Below are 7,505 nucleotides of genomic sequence, written 5' to 3'. Positions count from 1 at the left end.
AAAGTTTTTCTTGTGAATTAAGATCTTAAATATTTCAAATTGTGGTATTAACTGCCATCTATGGAGTAGTAGTAGAACTAAGCTATCGCGATGCATGTAAATCGAAAAGGGAACTGAAGGCTGAATTTTTTATTCCAAGATTCGTCGATTCGTCATAGGTGGTGCAAATGAAGGTATAAAACATAATAAACAAGATCTAAAGAGTAATTATAGCCTTCCTGTTCTCTTACGTGTAAATATAGAAGGCTCCATGTATTTAACTGTATAATAATACAGATACAGTATAGATACCATAGTATGATATTTGTGATAATCGAATGGCGCTTGATCTCTACAGATTGGCGAATGCGCTAGGATAATTTCCAGGGAAATTATTAGGTACTTGTATGGCTTGAAAGATGGTGCTTGGTGCGGTGTTTGTTGTTAAACGTCAAACGTCAGACGTCAAATATCTAAATGTCAATATTTTTATGATTTTTTATTTACATTTTTCTGTGAGTATTGTGGGACCGGTTTGTTAGAAAACGTGAAAATAAGTAATCCTGGATTTTTTAGCGAAGATTAATGAAAGAGATACCAAAGGAACACTAAATTCAAAGGACATTTCAGCAGAAGTTTGTAATTTGGTAGGAAATCCAACCTATTGCCGGATTATTAAGGTATACATATAACAAAAAATTAACTTTAATTAGCATTTTCATTTATTAGTCAGGTATATAATTTAACGAATTAAAGTATTTACTTGGCTAGTTGTTTATATCTCAGCTGGAGAGTTTACAAACTATCGAAATGTCATGATATTTCTCAGGAATTTATATACTAAAATAGTTTCAAAATTGTTTTGTATACCTACTGTCCAGCTGGTTTATAAGCTACAACGTAAGCTACAGAGTTTTTTTAGCTAGTTTACGAATTGGTTACAGTATTTGGATAATAGATGTAACTTATTAATCTTAACAATACATAACTAATTTGTTGGTTAGTTTAGTTTAAAACATTGGGCTATAGAGGTTTCCTACAACTTTTTTTACATTGTTAGGCAGCTTTAAAAATGGAAAACCAAGAAAATACTTCGAAAAAGAGCAGAATAGACTTCAGCAGTCTTCCGACAAGACAGTACTTAGACCAGACAGTCGTACCAATCCTTATGAGCGCTTTGTCATATTTAGCAAAAGAAAGACCGCCAGAACCAATCAATGCTTTGGCAGAATATTTGATTAAAAACAAAATATCTTATGAAGCTGGTGGAGAAAAAATGACTGAAAATAATCAAGAAAGTAAGTGATAACGTTTGGAAAAAGATGGTTTAATAATGATCTTGATTCCTTGTATTTTTAAATGGAAACACAGTATGTTGAGTTAATAAAACTTTATAAAGTAATATTAAGATAGTTTTTCTATTATTATTATTATATAAATTTTGCAGATATAATAATGCAATCGTTATAACAATTGCTCGTAAAATGAGAGTATTCTGGAACATTCTGTATATAGATTTAAAAAAATAATATACAGTTTCTTTTCGATCGTCCATTAGTACTTTTTATTCTTAATCTAAGATTAGTACCACAAACTAAATTAGGTTAGTCTGTGTTAGTATCATAGAAACGGTATTTTCATGCCTTTTTTTCTCTCTAAAACGGTATAGAAGTTTAATAAGTATAAACGTGATTAACTGTTTTAGATATTCAAATATTTTTATAAAAAATGCATTTTTTCAAAATTTTAATAATAAAAAGGTTTTTCCCTTTTAGGGTTTTTTTTCTATAAAAAAAACCATTCGCCATTTTGTCAAGTAATAGCACAATAAATTCGTTATCATTCTATTTTTTTTATTTACAATTCTCAGTCACCATTTTGTCAAGAAATGAGAACTCCATCTATTTCTATAATTCTATAATATAATAAATGGTGTGCTACAAATGAAAAACCTTTTAGACCATCAATATAAAGTTAAAATTGTAGATGGATTAGATCAGGATTAGATAGCGACCACGCGCATATAACTGTAGAAATCTTTACTGTAGCTCATATTGACCGAGAAAAAGAGAATAAAGAAAGCTATGGAAAGACAAATAAATACTGGACTAGTTTGGCGCTTTACCAATAGATGGCCCTAGGGATACTAAATATAAATTAAAATTTATTTATGTGTGTTAAGAATAATAAAAGTTTACACTTTACAGTATATGTATATATTGATCAAATAATTAAAAGTTACTTATATCTCACTTATTTCCATCATTTAGTGAATGCCATTTAATTAAAAAAAAACGGCACTCTGAAATAATATACAGGGTTATTCACCCCATACGACACGGAGTAATGTAGCTAAACGATTAGATTTTTACAAATTGTAAAGTTTGGGTTCGTTGAAGGACCATTAGAGCTACAATTTAAAAATATTTTTACAAGATACAGAGTGTCCCATATCAAAGTTGTATTTTTTTAAATAGCAACCCCGTATATTATTTCATTTTTAGTTTCTATGATTAAAATAAATTTGATTAAGGTTTACCGCATTTTAATCTTACCGTTTTTGAAATATTTACGTTTTTGTCAAAATACAGTAACAATTTTAATGCTTCATTTCTCTAGGCGTATTTAAGTTTCTAAAATCAAATATAATATACTGAAGTTTTTCTATTTACTAAATTTTGTGTTGCAATAATAAAAAATTAAACTATGTACCATAAACAAAAGGAATTTATAATAATTATAAAAGGCCAATTTTTAAAAGTTTTAACATCCTGTAACTTTAGGAACTTTTTTTCATATTTTTTGATGAGGATTTAATGAGTACTTATTTAACATTTTGGCAAGTTCACAATTTTGACATGTTAATGACATTAAACATTTCTGAATGTTGCTATGGAATTGGAGTAAGGCAATAGGATATTGTGCAACTAGTGCGAAAAGTTGTAGATTGCCCATGAGAGCCAAGTTTCGCTCGAGTGGGCAATCGACAACTTCGGACGAGTTGCACATACTATTTTTTATTACGTATGCGGGGATAATTAGAGTAGTAATTTTAGTTAAAAAAAAAATAATGAAAAAGTTAAAAGATATTAAATAAATTTATTTTTAACAATTGTGAACGATTAAACACAAGGTAATCAATATAAGTAGTTTTACTGCCATTTAAATAAATTGTTAAGTTTGAACAATTGAAACATTTGCTCTTTTAAGAATTTCATGCGGTATAGACTCATCTTTTGGTGTTTCAAGAATTTCTGGCCATATAGATACATCATTATTACTTTCATCAGTTTCCGGAATCCAGTCGGGATTATTACTCATGTTTTTATTCTTTTAATTTTTATGTTAGCTTATTAAAACGCGAGTACAAAATAATTTATTTAAATGTCAACCTCACTTCTTTAATACTGACACTTCGAGACTGTCTTTTTTCATTAGCGTAACTAGCAATTTATCCTGGGATGGGCCTGGGGGGTGGGGGCCTGGGGTTGAGCCCAGGGGGGGCCTAGGGCTTTTGTTTTTTTAAATGAAAAATAATTTAAAAAAACACATTTTTTGAATAAAACGTTTACAAGAATTTCTCTATCAATAAATTTCATCGACTTGGTTATCAAACCGTGTTCCTGTAGATTACTTAAATACCTACAAATTTTCTAAAAAAATAAAAATTAATCCATTTTTTGAACACAACTAAATAATATTAACTAAACAAAACTAGAAACCGTCATTTTTACTGCATCACAAGCAAATAAAAATTAATACGTAGTCAAGAGTCATAATTTATGATTTCTCTTGGGGGTTCCCAGCAGTACCTGGGGGAGGCCCTGTAGTTACGCCAATGTTCTTTTTGCTTGTCAATATGCGTGTGCCAATGAAAATTTGCGTGTGAGAAGTTTACTTGTCGCACTCAAATCGACATTAAATTTGCTCAAAACTCGTGTGGTAATTGTGAAGTGGGCAATTAGCGTCTTTTCGACTCCAAAAGAAAGCGAAAAGATACTACTTTCCCCTCATGAGAAATAAAAATAAATTAAATTGCGTTAATCTCATCAAGGAGACCGAAATCTACAAAATATCTAGAGACAACCTTTAATCAGCATTTAATGGTCCACACAATATTGCTAACAAGAGAAAAAAAGTCAGTAGCGCACATATTTTTTTAGAAAACTATTCCAGTAATAATGCACGTCACTGGTGAATATGTCGACACTTTTTAGTATTAAAATATGTCGCACTTATAGTAAATTTTACTTTCAAAAATTTCATTCGAATAGCTAAAAGCACTTAGAAGAAAATTCTAATAAATCGAAAAAAAATGAAAACTTGTATGTATGAATGAAGAAGCCCCTGTAGCTACAAAACAAAGCAGAATCGGACCTGTGTTAATATGAAAGATAAATCTTATTTTTACGAGATGAATCTCCCCACGAGAGATGGCACATGTTTTTTTAACACCCTGTATTAGGGTTGAAATTAATGAAGAAAATACAGAAGGAAAACCATTAAGATTGAACATAATCGAGTTGCATACCTTTTGAAATTTATTAACTGTTTTTATAACAAAAACAAAAAAAAAATGTCTCTCATATACTGTTGAATTGTGGAAATAAAATAATAATAATTTCAGTGCAATAATAAAGTCTGTCCAATAGGTCAAGAAGGATTTCGACAGTCAATGAAATACAGAAATGAAAAAAATATAAGTTGCCTGTCAATTACACTGACAGACACAACTGTCATTGTGAGGGATTCTCATCCTGTTGGGCAGTCTCATAAGCGAGCTCATAAGTCTTTTATCTATGGACAGTCTATACTCAGGCTTCTTTCATGAAATACAAATGCATTTAAAAACACCAGTTTTTATAAAATAGATTTTCTGTGCATTGATGACGATTCAAACGTTGGAAAACATTCTATGGCAAGTGAGAGTCAATATTGAGAGTCAAGAGGCAAATGAAAGTCAATATTGGGCTTTAAGAAAATAATCATTTAGTCACACAGTCTACTAAAAGAAAGAGCAATTATTGATAAACTCCAGATTTTTTAAAATTATTTTTATGGATGATTAAAGAAACATTTAACGATCTCCCCCGACATGTATCTCAATAAGTATATGTCGTATTATTAGAAACAAAATCGTGTGTAATACACCTTATAAGAAACAACTTTATCCACGAAGTTTCTAGGATCTAATATCTACACACCTACGCTTTTCTTAACGCCAAAAGCAGCGTCTTCAAGAGGAAAGCAATTTGAAAGTCGGAACGGCAGTGTCACTCTGATTGATTCCAATTAGTTGCTTAATTGAACGCGAAAGGTGTCCGTGAGGACGGATTGACAGGCGACAGGCGTGGGGCAAGTTAAATCGAATCTAGATTTAATTTCTTGTCTCGGAAGATGTTAGATGTTTCGAGCATTTCGGGGTATGTCGTATGGCGGAGTTTCGTGCGGAGATAGTGATAGGTATGTGGCACTGGTTTAAAGTAGCTGACTGCTGTTGAACTCTCTTTTAACTTTTAAGCAGACTATTTTTATTTTATCAATAGTTTCATTCATGCTCACATAAATTAGGATTGATTGACGTATTCAATTATTTTCTTCTTGTTTTACTTCCTGTTTAACAGTTTTTTCAGGAAATGGCTAAAACTTCTGATTTTTAAATGGCATCCTTGGTTTGGTTTGGTCTGGTGTGTCTAACGTTGTATCCAGTGTTATATAGTCTGTCCAACAACCTAGAGAATATTTCGTCAGACAACATTCTAAAAATTACAGAAATTACAATTTGTCTGTGAATTCAAATGGCAGACCCAACTGTCACTGTCAGGGATACTGCCGTTGGACAAACCTATATATACCTAATATTGTCAACAAATGGAAATATTTCATTAAGTTTTAAAAAAAAGTTGATGCTTTTTTTTAAAAAATTGACATATGTTTTGGAATAACCGTCATACAAATTCAAAAATCCCCCTTTACACAAATGTTTTAATAACTTTGAAACTAAAAATTCATATATATTTTTTAATTTATTGGATTCACTCGTGTCATTCATACGAAAAAAATCAATTTTCTTTTTTAGCTATTTAGTCCATCCTGATTGGTACCTCATTAAAGTTTTAGATATTTGTAGTACCTATGTCGCACGACATTATAAGCAATAATGAAATTGAACATGTTGCAGAAAATCAGGGTTGTTAAGTAGTTTATGAAGCAAAAAACTACGCCAAAAACTACGCGTAGTTTTTTGTATTAATTACGTTTTAAAATTTTAAAAACTACCTTCAAAAACTACACAAAAACTACGTTAAAAACTACCTACAAAAATATAGTAAAACATACACAATTTAGACAAAAATCAAGCCAAATTCTTATCATGGAAGTATGAAGTTATATTATATTTGTATAAGTTAAACAACATCAGAAAAAAAGACAATTTTTTTTCAACAAAAGTGTATTTTCTACGAAATACAAAGTAACATTGAACACAAAATAAACTATAAATTCTTATGGAGAAATTCTCCATAGACATTCTCCAGGAGAATATAAGATTTTTTACATCTAAAGGCACAACTTCATAATTCCCCTCTTCCCAGAAGCACACCAGAAGGTATGGAGCAAAGTATGGAGACTGGAGACATCGACGTCTTCCAAGCATTTTTAACTACTAAGTATCAGAAATATCACAAATAAGGAACAAATTCACAAAATATAGATTTTTTATTTCTTTAAATTGATCAACAAACAAAGTTTTTAGGTTATGCTTTCACTGTTATTTAAAAAAAACTACATTAGTTACGTGAACTACACATTTACTACTCGACATTTAAAAAACTACTTGTGACATGTAGTAAATGTAGTTTATTAATTACTACGTGTAGTTTAACAACTCTGCAGAAAATCCTCTTGAACTCTCTTTTGAGCTTTTAAGTAGACTATTTGTATTTTATCAATAAATTCATAAGCAATAAAGTGATATTTTTTTTAAACTGCTACATAAATTAGGATTGATTGACGTATTCAATTATTTTCGGTCACTTCCTGTTTCACAGTTTTTTTTCAGGAAATGACTAGAACGTCTGATTTTTAAATGGCACTCTTGGTATTTTTTACTTCATTTGATAGAAAATGAGATTCTGAATTTATAATATACGACATTCAAAAAATTAGTTTCAAGACAGAAGAAAATAAATAATTGTCTGATTGTTTGACGCTTAATGTCAAAGGAAGCTACATAAAATCAAGAAAAATATACGGTTTAAAACTCATAAATAAAATATTTTAATGTTCTTTCTTCTACTAGTTAAACGACCTTAACCAATTAAAATTATTGATAAATTGGTGGACGTGTTTTAAAAATTATATTCACATAATTCCAAAAATTTTGAGAAATTAAATATTAGACCTTTTAAAAATATATAATTTTAATAAATAATTATTGAAGTATAATAAGTAATAAATTTACATTTAGATGTTGAATTTAGAGGCATTTTATTATTGTTTTCTTCCATTTTATTAATTTCCCGTGA

General features: G+C 29.8%; 1 long non-coding RNA gene across 1 annotated transcript; it reads left to right on the top strand.

Annotated features, from left to right (window-relative positions):
* Positions 1-442: 442 nt before the first annotated feature.
* Positions 443-1,383, top strand: LOC115876122. The gene is made up of 2 exons (XR_004049100.1): positions 443-659; positions 1,040-1,383. It is a non-coding gene; the product is annotated as an uncharacterized LOC115876122 (long non-coding RNA).
* The last annotated feature ends 6,122 nt before the right edge of the window (positions 1,384-7,505 follow it).

Source organism: Sitophilus oryzae, unplaced genomic scaffold (assembly GCF_002938485.1).
Source record: "Sitophilus oryzae breed Bouriz unplaced genomic scaffold, Soryzae_2.0 scaffold_1398_pilon_pilon, whole genome shotgun sequence".
NCBI lineage: Eukaryota > Metazoa > Arthropoda > Insecta > Coleoptera > Curculionidae > Sitophilus > Sitophilus oryzae.
The sequence above is the reverse complement of the archived record's forward strand: the minus strand, read 5'-3'. Positions and strand labels throughout refer to the sequence as shown.